This window comes from Martes martes, assembly GCF_963455335.1.
Source record: "Martes martes genome assembly, chromosome: 8".
Classification (NCBI taxonomy): Eukaryota; Metazoa; Chordata; class Mammalia; order Carnivora; family Mustelidae; genus Martes; species Martes martes.
This window is the reverse complement of record NC_137895.1, coordinates 41,940,456-41,960,359: the sequence shown is the minus strand read 5'-3', so window position 1 is coordinate 41,960,359 and position 19,904 is coordinate 41,940,456.

Below are 19,904 nucleotides of genomic sequence, written 5' to 3'. Positions count from 1 at the left end.
ACGCTGTTACTTCTCTCACACCCAGAAAGTCCACTTTCATCTTTAGCTAACACCTTCTCTCTGTTCATTCTTATAGCAAAACTCTTGAAAAGGTATCTGTACTCACTGTCTTCAATTCCATTCTTCCCATTTTTGCTTAAAACCTACTCCAAAAGGTTTTTGCCCACACCAAGAGCCCAAGTAAAGTGGCTCTTGTCAAGGTCACTGATAACCTTTATGTTGCTCAGGTCAACGATCCATTCCCATTCCTTACATGACCTGTCTGCATTTGACATGTGTCACCACCCCGTCTTCTCAAAACACTTCCTTCACCGGGCTTCTGGGCAGCACACCTACATGCCTGTCCTCCTCCCTCACTAGCTTCCCCTTCCAGGTCTTCTTGGCTGGCTCCTTCTTACCTTCCTGATCTCTCAATGTCAGAGTTCCTCCAAGCTCAGTCCTTGGGTTTTTCTCTTCTCTTCCTTGATTTTACTCAGTTCCCTGGTGATCTCATCCAGTCTCCTGGTTTTAAGTACCATCAATATTCTGATAACTCCAAATTTATATCCCCATCCTCTACCCCAAGTCCAGACATAGATAGCCAGCTGCCTACAAGATATCTCCACTTGGATGTTAGATTTTTCTATTTCTGCTGCAACAAACTGAGTAGTTTAAAACAATATGAATTTAATGGGACACCTAGGTGGCTCAATCAGTTGGGTGTCTGCCTTTGACTCAGGTCATGATCTTGGAGTCCTGGGATCGAGTCCACATCAGGCTCCCTGTTCAGCAGGGACTCTGCTTCTCCCTCTTCCTCTGCCCCTCCCCCCAGTCATGCATACACTTTCTCAAATAAATAAAATCTTAATAATAATAATAATAAAAGACCATGAATTTATTATCTTAGTGTTGTGGAGGTCAGAAATCCAAAATGGGTCTCACTGGGTAAAGTCAAGTTGTCAGCAGGGCTGCATTCCTTCTAAAGGCTCTAGGGGAGAATTCATTTTCTTAGACTTTCCAGTTTTTAGAGACTGCTGGCATTTCTTTGCTTGTGGCCCCTTCGGTGCTCAAACCCAGCAATGGCTGTCAAGTCTTTCTCACTTGCATCACTCTGACACTGACTTCTTAGTCTCCCTCTCCCACATTTAAAGACTTATAATTATATTACATACACCTGGATAGTGCAGGATATCCTCCCTATCGTAAGGTCGGCTAATTAGCAACCTTAATTCTACTACTTTAATTCCCCCTTGCCATGTAACCAAACTTATTCACAGGTTCCAGGGATTAGGAACTAGATGGCCCCTTTTGGGGGGTCATTACCCTGACTTCCACAAATGCCTTTTAGTCATGTCAAACCTAGCATATCCAGATTGACCTCCTGATTTTACCAAGCCTGCTCCTCTCTAGGTCTTCCTCAATTTCAGTCCATGCCAAATCTTTCCAGTTGATTAGAGCACCAAGTTTAGAGTCAACTTTTTCTTCTCTTCTCTTTCTAGGTAATATCCAGTCTATGAGCAAATCCCGTGGACTCCACCTGCAGAATATACTTAGCATCTGATGATTCTCAAAACCTCCTTTGCAAACATATGGGTCCATTCCCCTCCAGTACTCTCCCGGGTTGCTGGTAATGGTCTCTAGATCTCCCAGAGTATCCTAAAAGCCTCCCAAGCCATCTCTGTGGGTTTCTACCCTGGACTACCAGCACCTGTCTCCTGTCTGCCCCCACATAGTCTATTCTCAATAGAGCAGCCAGATGATATATTTTTTTTTTAAAGATTTTTATTTATTTGACACAGAGAGAGCACGAGAGAGAGTACAAACAGGGGGAGCAGCAGGCAGAGGGAGAAGCAGGCTCCTGGCTGAGCAGGGAGCCTGATGTGGGACTCAATCCCAGGACCCTGGGATCATGACCTGAGCTGAAGGCAGGCACTTAACCGACTGAGCCACCCAGGTGCCCCATCCAGATGACATTTTTACAACGGAAGTCAGAAGTCAGTCAACCATAAAAGCTAATGACAGCAACGCCCACATGATCTGGCCATTCCTCCTACTTCTCCAGCTTCTTCTGTTCTTCCCTGACACACTTGCTTCACGCCACCCACTAGGGCCTCCCTGCTTTGTCTCTAACAGTCCAGGCAACTCCTCAGGGCTTTTGTATTTGGCAATTTATTGTTTGAAAGGTTTACTATATGGGTCTCTTCATCTCCCTTAATCTTTGCTCCAAGTCACATTTTCAGTGAGGCTTTCCTTATTCATTATCCTTTATTTTTAATTTTTCCTCTTTTTCTTTTATTGAAGTTTAGTTGATACACAATGTTACATTAGTTTCAGGAGTACAAGGTAGTGATGTGACAAATCTACTTGTTACACTATGCTCACTACAAGTGTGGCTACCGTCTCTCACCATGCTACACTATCATAATACCATTGCTACAGTCCCTCTGCATACCGTTCATTCCAGAACCAGGAGCCTATACTTCCCACTCCCCTTCACCCACTTTGTTTATCCCCACCCCTCCCCCTGTGGCAACCATCAGTTCATCCTCTGTATTTATGAGTCTGTTTCTGCTTTTTGTTTTTTCGTTTTTGCAGATCCCACATATAAGTGTAATCCCTATGATACATGTCTTTTTCTGTCTGACTTATTTTACTTAGCATAATACCCTCTAGGTTTATCCATGTTGTTGCAAATGGCAAGAGCTCATCCTTTTTTATGGCCAAATAATGTTCCTCTCGTGTGTGTATACACACCACATCTTCTTTACCCATTCATCTATTAAGGACACTTGCGTTGATTCCATATCTTGGCTACTATAAATAATGCTGCAATAAACATACAGGTGCATATATCTTCTCAGATTAGTGTTTTCGTTTTCTTGGGGTAAATACTCAGTAGTGGTATTATGGATCATATGTTATTTCTCTTCTATTTGATGAACCTCATACTGTTTTCCACAGTGGCTGCACCAATATACATTTTCAATAACAGAGTGCAAGTTTCTTTTTCTCCACACCCTCGCCAATACTTGCTATTACATATTATTTGGAGTTTAGCCATTCCAACAGGTGTAGGGTGATATCTCATTGGGGGCTCAATTTGCATTTCCCCGACAGTGAGTAATGTTGAGCCTCTTCTCACATCAGCCTTTAAATCGCATGCACATGCACAGAAACATGTACATAGAAACCTTTCCTTCTTTAATGCTTTACTTTTCCCAGTAGCATTTATCACATTCTAACTTACCATATAATTTAAATTTTTATACTTTATTTTTGTCTCTTACCACTAAATAGTATTCAGTTGTTCCTAGTTCTTGGGCCAGTATCAGGTACATAGCAGACACTCAGTAAATATTAGACAAATAAATGATCTGTATCAGTTTTTTCATCAGTAAAATGGGAATAAAAAGAATAGTAACTACACCATAGAGTTGGGAGAATTTAGTAAGTTAGTATACATAAAGTGTTATCAGAGAGCCTGGCACAGAGAAAGCATTGAAGAGGTGTTTGCGCTTGTAATCTCCCTACCATTTATACTGATTCTTCTCTTGTTACTCAGTGAGCACCAAGCAACGCTTGGTTGAGAATACACTGTGTCCTAGCAATGAAGATATATGTAAATACTTGCTATTTTATATAATTTAACAAGCCCTCAACAAGAAGGATGTTGCAGTGATTGCTACTGAATCTCTCCGTGTGTATTTTGAGGACAGAATGTTCACCATCCTTATTTTTCTATTGGAGGCACACACGTTAATACGGACAAAGTAACCTGAACCTTAGTCTCTCACCTATTCAAAACTGACCACAAAGGGCAGGCAGATGAGCTAAATCCTCACGACTGCTGTAGTTCCACATTCCTGTCATTTGTTGGATTTAGGCGATGACCTTCACGTCTAGAACCAGCACCAGTCTTTCCCAGTTTGAATATTGGCACAAACCACAGACCATATTAATCTTATTTCAAAATGTCAAAATTCCAATATTCAGAGCATTTGAAGCTGTGCAAATATCCTTCGAGAATACATTAAAAAAATCAAAGTATTATCATTGGTTTTATTCCTTCATCCCCTCACAGCATATACCAAACTGAATCCCAAAGATTCCAGCAAACTTATTTCCATTTACATACCAGTGAGGCCAAAGGGGGGAAAAGGGGGGGCTATTATCTGGAAACAGAAACTCAATGGAGAGCCAAACCTCAAACTTACACATCTATGAAAATTAACGTCTCTCCTGACAAAGTAGGTCAAAAATCACTGATGTGTGGCTGCTGGATGGTCAGTCTTACTCACTCTCTAGTAAATACAAAGCACCAAAAAAATCAACTTTATAATAAATAGGATCATAGCTGGCTGCTTGTCTCTGATTAAATATAACTTCTGCTATTTAATTCAATTACTTCAGACAGAATTCTATGACATTTGACTCTGAATAAAACATTTTAACACCAAGTTTGAAAACAGCAGTGTGTGGTTGTACATATCATTCCTTGTACCAGGATATCTAGCTAAGGGGCAAGGGAGGCTGAAAGATTTTTGGTTTTGTTTATTTTTAATTCCAAAGCTTGATTGTGAATATTAGGGATAAAACCTGGAAGACTCAGAGCATAGAGTACTATGTCATAAGCCATAAAGCTGGAAAGAATAGGTGATAATATTATATAGAGGATGGTAGTGAGTCATATACTACCAATGTCCAGATAATTCATAAGACCTTTCCAGAAATTTGGATCAGGTCTGGGAGAAAAAGAGAAGGGAGAAGAAGGTGGAAGAGAAAACCCTTGAATGTGGCAATTTATCTAAAGAAAATGAATTTTTCAAAAATGACTAAGTTATAGTGACTTGGCAAGATTACATTTTCTGCAATCTACTCAACAGAAATTGGGGGCTTGAAATCCAAACTCCATTTTTAAGCAGTTTTTTAAGATTTTATTTATTTGAGAGAGAGAGAGAGAGAGGAGAGAGCCCATGAGTGGGGGTAGGTAGTGGGGGTGGGTATTGGTGCTGAGGGAGAGGAAGAAGCAGACTCCCCGAAAAGCAGGGATCCCTATGGGTGGGGCTCAGTCCCAGGTCCCTGGTATCAAGACATGAACCGAAGTCAGATGCTTAATCAACTGAGCCACCCAGGAGCCCCTTAAGCAGTTTTTTTAAAAAGCCGAGAATGTGTAAACCTGAATAACAAAGGCTGGAACTATAAAATTCTTACCCAGCATACTAGCTTTTACTGAGCTTCCAGGGTACTACGGGCACTAGGCTCAGAGCCTTATACACATTATCACATTTAGTCAATCCAGGGGAAAAAGTGATCGGAGAGGCTGGCTGGGTATTTTCTATTTGCTGCTCCAGAGCCTTATCTACTTTGCTCTGTGCCAAGAGAGGCTCACTGATATGAACCAGCAGCTCCCTATCCTTGCCGCTTCTTATGGGGAGGACTGGTGGAAAGGGAGGTCTGGGTACTTACTCCACAGGCTCTCTATGTCATAGCCCCTTGGATTGCCTTCATTCCTCCCATCAGGCAGCCCTTTCCATTGCTACTGTTATGGACTGAATGTTTGTGTCCCCCTCCCTCAAATTCATATGTGAAGACCCTAACCCCCAAAGTGATATTTGGAAGTAGGGCCTTTGTGGGGTTTTGTTTGTTTGTTTGTTTGTTTGTTTTTTAAAGATTTTATTTATTTATTTGACAGAGAGAGACCCAGCAAGAGAGGGAATACAAGCTGGGGGAGTGTGAGAGGGAGAAGCAGGCCTCCTGCTGAGCAGGGAGCCCAGTGTGGGGCCCGATCGATCCCAGGACCCTGAGATCACGACCTGAGCGGAAGGCAGACACTTAACTACTGAGCCACCCGGGAGCCCCGGAAGTAAGGCCTTAGGATGGCAATTAGGTCTAGACGAAATCATGAAGGCAACCCCCAATGACAAGATCAGCTTTCTTCTAGGAAGAGGAAGAGAGACCAGAGCTTGCTCTTTCTCTGCCACGTGAGGACATGTGGGAAGGCAGCTGCGTGCAAGGCTGGGAACCAGCTCTCACCAGGAACCGAAGCTGCCGAGGTCTGGAGCGAGGGCTTCCCGGGCTCGGGCTATGAGAAACAAACGTCTGTTGTTCAAGCTACCCAGGCTGTTGCATTTTGTTGAAGCAGCCCAGCACCCTAAGACAGCTACCGTCTGAGAATTCCAGGACCACTGCCCTCCACGGCCTCTTCAGGCGCAGGGGAGATAGGGGCTCCCCATACCACCCGTCTCGAAGCCCTGCGCTATTCCTTTCTGACTTCCGTAAAGCCCGCCCGCGAGTTACAGGCACCTTCTGCTGACCGGGTCAGAGAGTGCCCTCTCTTTCCTGTAGGCCACTCACTAATACACGCGTATTTCCTAAGCAGAGATGGGGTGACCTTTCCTCAACAGGAATTTTGCCATCTATGGGGCTACGTGGCTCTTCATGCCTCTTCCAACTCGGAGAGTCTTTCTGTTTAACGGTTACACTAATGAAGACAGGCTTTGTGTTTTTTTCCAATTATACATGACAGGGCAACATTTTCCCAGAAAAAAAGTTCACATTCCGTTCAGCAAGCTTATTTTGTCTATCCTCCCGGAAGCTGTTGTGTGAACCGACCTCCCCCCCCCCCCACCCCCTGAACACAATTTAAAAGAAAAAGGAATGGAGCAAAAGCAACTGACAGCCCAGCATCAGGGCCGGTGGGTAGCCATGGACTGGGCATCCCTGGACAGTCGGCGGCTTCTCTGCCTTGGACGGCCGGTTCTCTAGAGATGGGATTCTGATCCGCAGAATATTGTTCACCCGATGAAGAAGGCCTCCTGTCCTCACAGGGCTCAAAGCTTTGGTTGGATCGCCAGGCTTCTGAAAGCCGCAACATTATTTGTCAGTGGCCCCTGTGTGCTCCCTGTGTGCTCAGCTCCCCTGGAGAGACTGAATCTGCAAATGCTACCGTAAAACAGAGTGAGAAAAAAAATAATGAAGGAAACACTCCAGTGAATTTCAAACCATTTCACTTTACTGTCCCATCTCCTTTTGTCTTTAACGGGGAATGATTGCCAAATTGTTGTTCACATTGTTGTAATTACTGCTAACAATCCCTCCCACTTGTCTAAGGCTTTACAATTCACAGAGCATCACATTTTATTCTCACGAGGATCTCGTGTGTGTGCGTGCATGCACACACACACACACACACACACACAACTGTGAAAATAAATAGGGCAGGTATTCTCTTTTATTTTTATTGTTGGTGTTCTGTTTATTTTTAAGTTCTCACATTATCTTCCCTCTTCCCATTCCAACCCTTCAGTGTTTTTGTGATATATTATAAATAGGCCTTTTCTTGATCTTCATAATAGTAATCTTATTAGTAAGACTATGTGTTCTATATTGTTTGCTCGATATTCATTTGTTGACTATCTTCTGTAAACAGTGAAGTGTTATGGGGAATACGAGACCATTTCTGTCCAGTAGAACTTTCTGCAGCGATGAAAATGTTCTAAACGAGTTGTCGAAAACTGACCTCTGTGTTATGGAGCCAAAATATAAAATGAAGAGAGAATGTGGGATAAAGAAGAACAGTAGTTTGATTGCTGTGCCAGCAGGAGAGGCTGCAGCCGACTAAGGCCCTCAGAGACTGCAAGACCGCCTGAAGGAAGGGGCTGGAAGGTTTTAGGAGGAAATACAGGATCGAGCCAGTTTTGACAGGAATAGTGCACCGGCTGGAGGCTTTGTTCATCATATTTTTAGGGTGGTAGTAGACTCCTGAAACAAAAGGTTAAGAAGGGAAGAGGGGAGGCTTGCAAAAGAAAGGAAAAAGGTTACTTTAAAATCGAGGTTGGCTGAAGCATTAGTACATCCATTTTGATTTTTGTTCAACTTTATGCTTTTAAGCATTTTCAAAGGTACTGTGTCCATTACGATAGCAACTAATTGCATGTGGCCATTGAGCATTTGAAATCTGGCTAATACAACTGAGGAATCGAATGTTTAATTTTTTTGGAGAGGTTGTGCTAAACTATCATATTTACAAAAACAGCACAAAAGTGAATTCAATAATCGATGCTCATGCGCACTTCGTTCACGTCTTCAACAACAGATATTCTAACGCTATAGAATGGAATAAGAATAGTAGCTTCAAGGGCAGCAGCTAAGCCCTAGAGTCACACAAGTTACACCAGAATGGGCAAATACTGCCCAAGTAAAATTCTACTGTTAAAGGGGGAACAGGTCTAAGGCCATTCAAGGTCAAGCACAGAGATACAAATCTTTCAGAGCCCCATCTATTTTTATTTGAAGAATGTGACCTTCCTTCCTACTTGTGGTCTTAAACTTCTGTTTTACAAAAATCCAAAAGGAAAATACAGAAGAAATCAATATAATAGGGGTTATGTTAAATAAGCATAACAGGGGCGCCTGGGTGGCTCAGTGGGTTAAAGCCTCTGCCTTCGGCTCAGGTCATGATCTCAGGGTCCTGGGATCGAGCCCCGCATGGGGCTCCCTGCTCAGCAGGGAGCCTGCTTCCTCCTCTCTCTCTGCCTGCCTCTCTGCCTACTTGTGATCTCTGTCTGTCAAATAAATAAATAAAATCTTAAAAAAAAATAAGCGTAACATACATAGCTATAATTAAAATGAATTAAAGAAAGCCAAAACATTACAACTGTAAAACTTGCTTGTTACTTGTTGAATCAGTCCTATACTAGGAGTTAGATAATAGATACAATTATTTTCAAGAAGATTATGCTAACTTATCTTAATTTAATGTTAATTTTTAAAAAGATTATTTATTTGAGAGAGAAAGAAACAGAGCACGAGTGAGGTGGGGGGCGGGGACAGGCAGAGGGAGAAGCAGGCTCCCCGCTAAGCAGGGAGCCTGATGCAGGACTCAATCCCAGGACCCCAGAATCATAACCCAAGCCAAAGAAGGATGTTTAACTGACTGAGTCACCCAGGCACCCCTAATGTTAACTTTTAAAAATCAAAATGTTTGACTTCAATAGTTGTTATCTTTGGCAATGCATCTCTAGAACCAGGATAGCTACTCCTCTCTTGCAGGAATTTAGAATCCAAAGGGATGTTGTTGTAGAAGTGGGGGGCCAGCAGGAGGCATGGCTTGAGAACAATTACAAACTTGTATAAAATTCTAAATTATACCAAATATATCTAAACACTGAGATCATCTAATGAAGCTATCAGTGCGAGATGAGGTTTATGGAAGGAAAGCATTCAGAGAAAATGGGATTTCAGGAACTGCTATGATGGAGGAAGGAAGAGTAGAGGCAAGTAAAAAGAAAAAGACCATTTGGAGGGGTGAAAGAGATGGACCCCGAAGAACAGGAGATGGGAGAGGGGGAAGAGTCACACCCAGCCTGCTGACAGACTCTGAAGCAAATCTGAAGTGAATGTGGATATTGATCCTGATTAGGGAAGGCTGACACAATATGCCAGTCCAAGGATACCTTTCCGGCATAAGGAGTATTTCAAGAAGCAGCAGACACAGGAGAAGCACTGAAACAGAATAGAAGTTACCCTTTTTTTTTTTTTTAAGATTTTATTTATTTATTTGACACGGAGAGAGAGAGCGCGCGCGCGTGAGAGCGCACAAGCAGAGGGAGTGGCAGGCAGAGGGAGAGGGAGAAGCATGCTCCCTGCAGAGCAGGGGAAGCCAGATATGGGACTCGATCCCAGGACTCTGGGATCATGACCGAACCGAAGGCAGTGGCCTAAGCAACTGAGCCACCCAGACGCCCCTGAAGTTACCCTTTTTTAAGAGAAGTTCATATTTATTAGGAAATTTCAATTTGTAAGGGTGTCTCCCTCTCTGTACCAGGAAGAGAAGGATGACTTAGTCACAAGAAACTCAACGATGCAGAAGTCATGACTTAAATCATCATGGCACATCTTACTCTTGTTTACCATACTTTCCTGCTTATCTCCCTATAACTGACTCCCCCACACCCTTCTTTCATCCTTAGCTAAAGATGGTTTTCAAGCCTGAATTCCATAGCACCTCTGAGAGGTAGTTCCTCAGTTTTCGGAGTACACCCCATGTATACATTAGATATACATTACCAACTTCTGTTTGTATTTCTCTTATTAATCTTTTTTATTTTTCATTTTTTAAAAAGATTTTTACTTATTTATTTGACAGAGAGAGAGAGATCACAAGGAGGCAGAGAGGCAGGCAGAGAGAGAGGAGGAAGCAGGCTCCCTGCTGAGCAGAGAGCCCAATGCGAGCCTTGAACCCAGGACCCTGAGACCATGACCTGAGCCGAAGGCAGAGGCTTAACCCACTGAGCCACCCAGGCGCCCTTTTTTTTTTTTTTTTTAGATTTTATTTATTTATTTGAGAGAGTTAGCTAGAGAGAGAGACCACAAGCAGGGAGAGGGGCAGAAGGAGAGGGAGAAGCAGACTCCCTGCTCAGCAGGGAGCCCCATCCCCAGGCTCAACCTTAGGACCCTGGGATCATGACCTGAGCTGAAGATGCTTAACCAATTTAGAGCCACCCAGGCACCCCTAATCTGACTTTTTTAAAGTGCTTCAGCTGAGAACTTAGAAGGGTAAAGAGACCTACATTAGTAACATTGGAAACCATTATTGGATAGTGTGGACAATGCAAGAGAAAAACTAGTGGAGAGGAAGAAAGAAAACTAGAGGAAAGTAAAACAGAACAAAACCCTAAAAATGTTGGAGTACTGTGACCTGACACATCTTTTGTTATTTCATTTATTTCCTAAAAATGGTTTCAAATATTAACAGAAGATTAGCTAACCATTTGCTGGTTTCTGAATTTGTGTAGGAGAGGAAATTTTTATTCTACCCTTCTAGGTTCTGTGGCTGGTCTAATAATTAAAATGACACAGGACAGACTAACAGAAGAAAAACAGATTTAATTATGTACATGTACAGGAGACCCAAAAGGGAGCCAGTCAACTGAGGTTTATATAAGATGCTGAGCTAAGGAAAGGAAAGGGGCTTGGGGCTTCAAAATGAAGAAGGCAGTTTATAGGAAGGGGAGAAGAGGAAATGTTTGGCAAACACAGGTTATGCAGATCAATTTCCTAAGTAAAAATGGTTTCTCTCTGGTAGTAGCTCTCTTCCTGATATAGGCCCCCTTTCTATGTAAATTTCCTTTCCTATTGCAGATTTCCCCCACAAATGGAGAAATTTATATTTCTTTTAGGCATTTAAGGGGGGGGGTGGTTAAAAGCTTTTCCTGAGCCTTCTGGGTCTTGACTGCCTTCAACTCAAAGAAATCCTCATGCGGAAGTGGCATTTTTTTCTTTTTTGGGGAGGGGAGGAAGAGGATGGTCTTGTTCTGAACCCCTTTGTTTGCATCATATTGGGAAATATATATGGTCTTTTATTATTAAACATAAACCCCAGCTCTTTGGCCAACGATACTGTATTTAATCTAATGACTTTCCACTTGACCTCTCTTTTCCTTCAACCCTATAAACACACGCATACTTCACACTCCTACCCAAAACCATGTTCAGAACAGGACTTCTCAAACTATCTGAGGTGAAGAACCGTTTTTTCTTTTCCCAATCCATCATGAACTCAAACTTTCATAAACTACAACAAAAAAAAGAATAAAATTAGAAAAATGGAATAAAAAGACATACATAATATAAACCAAGTTTTCTGCTCTTAAGATTCAATATATATAAATGTACTCTGACATTGTTGCTTTAAACATTTCTAAATGCTTACCCTCAATTTATTACATATTTCCTTATGGACTGTGTTAAAAAATGATTAAAGAAGACAAATTAGGTGATATACCTTGTGAAGCAGACGGCCTCCAATCAGAGAACTGTAAAATGGGGAGGAAGGTAAAAACTTCCACAGGACAAAGAATAAAGAACAAGGAAGAGAGAAATAGAAAATATCAGATTAAAAGAGAAAGGACGCAAATAAATAAAATCATGAATGAAAGAGGAGAGATCACAACCAACACCAAAGAAATACAAACAATTATAAGAACATACTATGAGCAACTCTATGCCAACAAATTCGACAATCTGGAAGAAATGAATACATTACTAGAGACATATAAACTACCACGACTGAACCAGGATGAAATAGAAAAGCTGAACAGACCCATAACCAGTAAGGAAATTGAAACAGTTATCAAAAATCTCCAAACAAACAAAAGTCCAGGACCAGATGGCTTCCCAGGGGAATTCCACCAAACATTTAAAGAAGAATTAATTCCTATTCTCCTGAAACTGTTCCAAAAAATAGAAATGGAAGGAAAACTGCCAAACTCATTTTATGAGGCCAGCATCACCTTGATCCCAAAACCAGACAAGGATCCCACCAAAAAAGAGAATTACAGACCAATATCTTTGATGAACACAGATGCGAAAATTCTCACCAAAATACTGGCCAATAGGATCCAACAGTACATTAAAAGGATTATTCACCACAACCAAGTGGGATTTATTCCAGGGCTGCAAGGTTGGTTCAACATCCGCAAATCCATCAATGTGATACAACACATTAATAAAACAAAGAATAAGAACCATATGATACTCTCAATAGATGCTGAAAAAGCATTTGACAAAGTGCAGCATCCCTTCCTGATTAAAACTCTTCGAAGTGTAGGGATAGAGGGCACATACCTCAATATTATCAAAGCCATCTATGAAAAACCCACCGCAAATATCATTCTCAATGGAGAAAAACTGAAAGCTTTTCCACTAAGGTCAGGAACATGGCAAGGATGTCCGTTATCACCACTGCTGTTCAACATAGTACTAGAAGTCCTAGCCTCAGCAATCAGACAATAAAAAGAAATTAAAGGCATCCAAATAGGCAAAGAAGAGTCAAACTATCACTCTTTGCAGATGATATGATACTATATGTGGAAAACCCAAAAGGCTCCACTCCAAAACTGCTAGAACTTGTACAGGAATTCAGTAAAGTGTCAGGATATAAAGTCAATGCACAGAAATCAGTTGCATTTCTTTACACTAACAAGACAGAAGAAAGAGACATTGAGGAGTCAGTCCCATTTACAATTGCACCCAAAACCATAAGATACCTAGGAATAAATCTAACCAAAGAGGCAAAGAATCTATACTCAGAAAACTATAAAGTACTCATGAAAGAAATTGAGGAAGACACAAAGAAATGGAAAAATGTCCCATGCTCATGGGTTGGAAGAACAAATATTGTGTAAATGTCTATTCTACCTAAAGCAATCTACGCATTTAATGCAATCCCTATCAAAATCCCATCCATTTTTTTCAAAGAAATAGAACAAATAATCCTAAAATTTATATGGAACCAGAAAAGACCTCGAATAGCGAAAGGAATATCGAAAAAGAAAGCCAAAGTCGGGGGCATCACAATTCCAGACTTCAAACTCTATTACAAAGCTGTCATCATCAAGACAGTATGGTACTGGCACAAAAACAGACGTATAGATCAATGGAACAGAATAGAGAGCCCAGAAATAGACCCTCAACTCTATGGTCAACTTATCTTTGACAAAGAAGGAAGGAAGGTCCAATGGAAAAAAGACAGCATCTTCAACAAATGGTGCTGGGAAAATTGGACAGCCACATGCAGAAAAATGAAATTGGACTATTTCCTTACACCACACATGAAAATAGACTCAAAATGGATGAAGGACCTCAATGTGAGAAAGGAATCCATCAAAATCCTTGAGGACAACGCAGGCAGCAACCTCTTTGACCTCAACCGCAGCAACTTCTTCCTAGGAACATCGCCAAAGGCAACAGAAGCAAGGGCAAAAATGAACTATTGGGATTTCATCAAGATCAAAAGCTTTTGCACAGCAAAGGGAACAGTTAATAAAACCAAAAGACAACTGACAGAATGGGAGAAGATATTTGCAAATGACATATCAGATAAAGGGCTAGTATCCAAAATCTATAAAGAACTTATCAAACTCAACACCCAAAGAACAAATAATCCAATCAAGAAATGCGCAGAGGACATGAACAGACATTTCTGCAAAGAAGACATCCAGATGGCCAACAGACACATGAAAACATGCTCCACATCACTCGGCATCAGGGAAATACAAATCAAAACCACAATGAGATACCACCTCACACCAGTCAGAATAGCTAAAATTCACAAGTCAAGAAATGACAGATGCTGGCGAGGATGCGGAGAGAGGGGAACCCTCCTACACTGTTGGTGGGAATGCAAGCTGGTGCAACCACTCTGGAAAACAGTGTGGAGGTTCCTCAAAAAACTGAAAATAGAGCTACCCTATGACCCAGCAATTGCACTCCTGGGTATATATCCTAAAGATACAAACGTGGTGCTCCGAAGGGGCACGTGCACCCGAATGTTTATAGCAGCAATGTCCACAATAGCCAAACTGTGGAAAGAGCCTAGATGTCCATCAACAGATGAATGGATAAAGAAGAAGTGGTATAGATACACAATGGAATACTATGCAGCCATCAAAAGAAATGAAATCTTGCCATTTGCGACAACGAGGATGGAACTAGAGGGTATTATGCTTAGCGAAATAAGTCAATCGGAGAAAGACAACTATCATATGATCTCTTTGATATGAGGAAGTGGAGATGCAATGTGGGGGGGTTGGGGGGAGGTAGGAAAAGAAAAAATGAAAGAAGATGGTATTGGGAGGGGGACAAACCATAAAAAACTCAATCTCAAAAAACAGACTGAGGATGCTGGGGGGAGGGGGGGCGGGAGAGGGTGGTGGGGAAATGGACATTGGGGATGGTATGTGCTATGATGAGTGCTGTGAAATGTGTAAACCTGGCGATTCACAGACCTGTACCCCTGGGGATAAAAATGTATTATATGTTTATTAAAATAAATAAATTAAAAAATATATATCATATTGGCTGGGACTACATCGTTGGCCTTGCTTGGGGTGAGAAGGAAGAAGGAAATAAGCAGAGACTTCAGAGCTGGCACAGCAACTGGGGACTGGCTGACTGGGGTAATCCGTTTGTGGTGAAGCTGAGCATTTCCAGGGACATGAAAGTTATCTGAGTTTCAGTTTGCTGATGTGGCACGCAGGGAAGGAGCAGTTCCATCCTCTAACTAGAGATTTATTTCAAAAACTGGTGACAAATAATTTGCTATTTGGCACCTGGCCATGCGTCATATTTTCGATAGCACTGACTTAGATGCATGATGATTTATCTATGTAGATCATTGTATAGTAAATAGAAATTTATTATTTCTAATATATTCACAACTGACTGCATAGGCAATATTATTTCTGATCTTCAACTATCTATGCCTTTTTTTAAAAAGATTTATTTATTTATTTATTTGAGACAGAGTGAGAAAGAGAGCATGAGCTAGGAGAGGGGCAGAGGAAAAACCAGACTCCCACACTGAGCAGGGAGCCAGGTCTGGGGCTTGATCCCAGAACCCTGAGATCATGACCTGTACTGAAGGCACACAGTTAACCAAGTGAGCTGCTCAGGTGCCCCTATTTATGCCTTTAAAAGAAAGCAAATCATTTGAAGTTCATAATCTTTAAGGAATCAAGTTTTTGTCTGAGAAGTTCTTTTTAGTTTTTTGTGTATTTTCTTGCACTCATAAAATATTTTATTTTTTTTAAAGATTTTTTATTTATTTATTTGACAGACAGAGATCACAAGTAGGCAGAGAGGCAGACAGAGAGAGGGAGGGGGAAGCAGGCTCCCCGCTGAGCAGAGAGCCCAGATGCGAGGCTCGATCCCAGGATCCTGGGATCATGACCTGAGCCGAAGGCAGAGGGTTTAACCCACTGAGCCACCCAGGCGCCCCACTCATAAAATGTTTTAAAAAGTGTCAGTTTTCCAATGGATTCTTAGGTTCAAATAAAAATATGTTGGACACCCCAAATGAATATCTATGCGTCTTGATTTCTAATACCCAATGTTTGTCTGTTTAATGTGTTTCTTGTTAAGAACATTTTTATTTGGGAATGAAATCTTTTAAGACAGCTGCTTATAACATTACAGTTTATTGCCACAAAGAAGAGTCAACTATCAGAAAATGACTGAGTTTTCATAAACATCAATGTCATACTGCTGTATGAGGAAATGGAAAAAATCTGGCCGAGAGAGGTGAGGGAATCAGTGTTCAGCCCTGCAAAGTTTTGCAAAATGTGCAAAGTGCAAATTTGTTTATTAAAAACAACTAGCTTAAAGTTTTATTTACTTCAAAAATTCCTTCATCTAACACTGCCTTTATTCCTCCTAAATTTTAGGACAAATATAACATCATAACAGAAGCCTACAAGAAAAAGCAAACGCTTATCACTTAGGAATAACAGCCTCAGAAAAAACTCAAACTAAAGCTCAAAGGCTGTTTGCATTTATTTTCCCTTCGCTCCCTTAAAATTTTGGAGACTTTACATTTTATTCCCCCAAAAATGTGGTTAATGTTTTAACATTTCCACCAATTATGCTGAGCAATCTAACTTGACCTCCATTTAAGAGAAAGGTTTTCTTGTTCTTTTTTAAGATTTTATTATACAATATGAAAAATAAATGTTATGTGTGATCCTTGATTGGATCCTAGATTGAAAAAAAGCCCAAAAACAAAAAAAAAAAACAAAAACAAAAACAAAAAAACTTTTGACAGGGCATTATTAAGACAGTGGAGAAAGTTTGCATATAGGCAATATATTAGATAATTTATTATATCAACATTAAATTTCTTTAGTGTGATATGGTATTATGGTTATATAGGAGAATGTCCTTGCTCTTAGAAAACACATGGTAAACTATTTAGAGGGAAAGTGTCATGATGTCTACAATATACTTTCAGATGGTTCAGTATTGGGGCACCTAAGTGGCTCAGCAGGTTAAGCCTCTGCCTTCGGCTCACGTCATGATCTCAGGGTCCTGGGATTGAGCCCCGCATCAGGCTCTCTGCTCGGCGGGAAGCCTGCTTCCCCATCTCTCTCCGCCTGCCTCTCTGCCTACTTGTGATCTCTCTCTCTCTGTCAAATAAATAAATAAAATCTTTTTAAAAAATGGTTCAGCATTAAAAATAAAAGTACATGGAGATGGATGGATAGATGATAGATAGATAGATAGACAGGCAGACAGATAGATAGATAGATAGATAACAGATATAGCTAGCCAGTGTGGCAAAATGCTGATAACTGGTATATTTAAGTAAGGCTATTCCTAACCCTGCAGGGCCTGGGTCAAAAGCACAAATGGAGACTCATATACCATGCCTAAATATTTAAAGTTATAAAGCAAACTCATAAAATAATAAAATACATTCTATCTTTAATTTTGACTAATACATCTTCATAATGATCTGGGAACCCAGTTTAAATTTAGAATTCACAAACTCCTGCAAGTTTTACGTTAGAACATAGTAATTCAAGGAAAGCCAGCCCTGGTCTCCTGGCCTGCAGCCAATTCCATTTCTCTCCCCATCCCTAAGACCATCCGTATCATAAGGGGCTCTATGCACATTTGTGTGGACCTCAGTTCATGCATTCAAGCACCATCTGTGGGGTAGCAGAATATGAAACCCTAAAACATACCCCTTTCACATAAGGATTATTTTGAGCTGAAGGCAACTGAGAAGAAACAGGTATAAAAAAGCTCCCTGCTCTCTATTTGCCTAAAACCAGGACATAAATTTTCAAAGGTATCCCTCTTCTCCTCTCTAACAAGAGGACAAAATTTGATCATCAAATATGACTTTAGATCCTTTCAGGCTGGAGATGGCACTGGAAGAATCTATATAACAAACTTTACTATCTAGCTTTTGTCTACCATTAGTTTCCTATATATCGGCCCCCCCTATTATTTGCTGCCCTTTGAGACTCAAAGTCTTTTTCCTTTGTCTTGTCACTTCTATAAAAATGTATTGTTTCCTTGCTAAGAGACTATGTAAATTCAATTTTTAAAAAAGATTTTTTTTTATTTATTTGTCAGAGAAAGAGAGAAAGAAAGAGAACAAGTAGGGGGAGTGGCAGGCAGAGGGAGAAGCAGGCTCCCCGCTGAGGAGGGAGCCCCATGTGGGACTCCATCCCAGGACCTTGGGATCATGACCTGAGCTGAAGGCAGATGCGTAACTGCCTGAGCCACCCAGATGTCCCTAAACTCAGGTCCTAACTAAATCTTTGAGTTACTCATTTTTCCCTGGGTATCTCCCATGCATATATGAGGTATACATATTAATAAACTTCTGTTTGTCTTTCTCTTATTAATCTGTCTTTGGTTATAGAAGTCTAGCCAAGAACTTAAAAAGGTAGAGGGAAATTACTTTTCCTCCCCTACACACCCATATCACAGCTCCCCACTCCCACAAACAGCTGTTCCTTGGCCACCTTTTGGGTCAAAGGATATGCATAATGGATGCAGTCTAACCCCAGGAAAACAGACCCAAAAAAGAGGAAAGTAGCAGGAATTCCAGAGTCTAGGATACCTGCAGCATGGAATAAAAGTGAGGGGTTGTGGTGGGAGCTGAGCTCCAGATGGTCATGCCTTTTGGCTCAGAATACTTCTCATCCCTTGGGGAGGACCAAGGCTAGAGGAGAAAAGGAACCCTCCAAAGGATGTGTAGTATTGGATATAGGTGAGGAGATATGGATTTCTAGTGAAATTATTCTTTCATTTTTAACTTGAACATTTTGGCATATTTTTTCCCACTTTCCAAAAATGCTTTGGAGATGATTTAGAAAAAAATATTTTATATCCTGTTCTTTTCACATATCATTCTAACAACTGCAGGGGGAGGAAAATGAATCTTCCCTCTACCCTAGAAGTTCTTAGCAAAGACCTCTGTAGTAAAAGAAGTTTATAAACATGTATACTTCATGTATATTTAGGAGATGCCCAGGGAAAAACTAGTAACTCAGGTGGCTCAGAGTTCAGGCTTAACTACCATCTTAATTGGGAAGGGAAAGGGGGATATAGGCCTCTTAGGGGAAAGTAAGTGATTTTTAGGAAAGATGAATGGGTTCTTAGAAAAAAAATAGATGGGAGAGATGATAGATTGTGATAAATTTTGCACGCTGTGTCAGTGATTCCTAGTTGGTAAAACTCCCAGGGAGGGGATAACTGAGTTCCTTTTGTTGTTCTGTCTTGGGGCAGATATGACGAGTTCAGAGAAAGCTCCTCCTTGCATTTAATGTTTTTCAAATGCCTGCGACTCAAAATAATTAATATGTCAAAGCAGCATATTTTGAGGTGGCATGTCCAGAACTCCTACACTCATATTTTGAGAGGACACATTCTGCTACACTTAGCAGTAATCATTTACATGATTAAAAACTTTTTGCAAACATTATTTTTAATATTCATTATGTCTAATCTGTGGCATTGTGATTTATAATAAGAAATATATATTTGGTCTTCATCCTTGTTCCTGGCACAGAGCTCCTAAAACCCCTGGAATCACCTAGGTGTTGACAGCAGGACAAGGTGTCTTTTGTTATGTTTTTTTTTTTTTTAAGATTTTATTTATTTATTTGACAGACAGAGATCACAAGTAGGCAGAGAGGCAGACAGAGAGAGAGGGGAGAGCAGGCTCCCCGCTGAGCAGAGAGCCCGAAGCGGGGCTAGATCCCAGGACCCTGGGATCACCACCTGAGCGGAAGGCAGAGGCCCCAACCCACTGAGTCACCCAGGTGCCCATGTCTTTTGTTATGTTAATGAGGTGACTGGTGGTTCGCTGGGAGGGATGGGGGTTCCTTGTTGCCAGGGGAAATAGCCAGGTGTTTAGACAGCTGGATCTTCCAATCCCGCCCCCTGATTTTTGAGGGGGAGAGGGGCTGGCAATTGAGATAAATCACCAATGGCTATTGATTTAATCAATCATGCTTCTGTAATGAAGCTTCCATAAAAAACCAAAAGGACTAGATTCAGAGAGCTTTCTGGGTGGGTGACTGCATGGAAATTTGAGGATAGTGGTATGCTCGGAGAGCACGGAAGCT